Source organism: Spermophilus citellus (assembly GCF_964194105.1).
Source record: "Spermophilus citellus genome assembly, chromosome: 18".
Lineage (NCBI taxonomy): Eukaryota > Metazoa > Chordata > Mammalia > Rodentia > Sciuridae > Spermophilus > Spermophilus citellus.
Genome location: NC_138200.1, coordinates 56,768,287 through 56,769,002, shown reverse-complemented (window position 1 = coordinate 56,769,002; position 716 = coordinate 56,768,287). Strand labels below are relative to the sequence as shown.

Genomic DNA, 716 nt, shown 5'->3' with positions numbered 1-716 from the left:
CACCAGAGCAGGACAGGAGAGATGGAGACCGGGCGGCCTTGGGCCTCTTTGAGCCCCGCCAGGCACAGAGCGCTGCCCGCGCGGATCGCCAACTGCATGGAAGGTGGGTGGGGGCCGGGGTGGAGCTTCCCTCGTTCTCTCTGCTGTGATGCATGAGCTCATTCGCTGTACGATTTAGGCTTCTCTGGTCCAACGGAGCGCGCGCCCCTCCCCCTCTCGCTGCCCCGCCTTTCCCTGGGCCACGCCCACCCCGGCTCCGGCTCCGCCCCCGCCCCCGCCCACCGCCTCGGTAACGGTGTCGCTGTCTCCCGGAGCTCCCGTTGCAGAGGGCCTCTGCCCTCTCCTCGCCTCCTGTACGTGCGTGCTCCCTTTCTCTTGGGTTTCTTGTCTTCTGTTTACCAAAGAAGAGTTTACAGACAATAAAGTGGAAACATTCTGCGGTGGGAGCTCGTGTCCTGCCTCTCAGCCGCTCTCTTCTGCCAAGGGCGGGTGGGCAAGGCCCCGGGACCACGAACCGGCAGGCAGGACCCAAGGTTCTAGGCCGCCACTCGCCACGCCCTGCGTGTCCCTGCGCCAACGTGAGTCACTTTTTTGTTCCCGGTTTGTTTTGACATCTCAGGTGACGACTGCAGCCACCAGTTCGCTGAAAGCGGATTAAGTCCGGGTTTTATGCAGAACATCTGGCCTGGCTGCTGGTCTCGACCATTTTAGACTTA

At 62.4% G+C, this 716-nt stretch overlaps 1 protein-coding gene across 3 annotated transcripts in view; it reads left to right on the top strand.

Moving 5' to 3' along the window:
* CALB2 (calbindin 2) overlaps positions 1–271 on the top strand; it is a gene marked incomplete at its 5' end in the record, with an annotated part of 27,367 nt that extends 27,096 nt beyond the window's left edge. For all 3 annotated transcript variants that reach the window (XM_081274699.1, XM_081274698.1, XM_081274697.1), the window contains one exon: positions 1–271. This exon is cut by the window's left edge.
* Between the last annotated feature and the right edge of the window lie 445 nt (positions 272–716).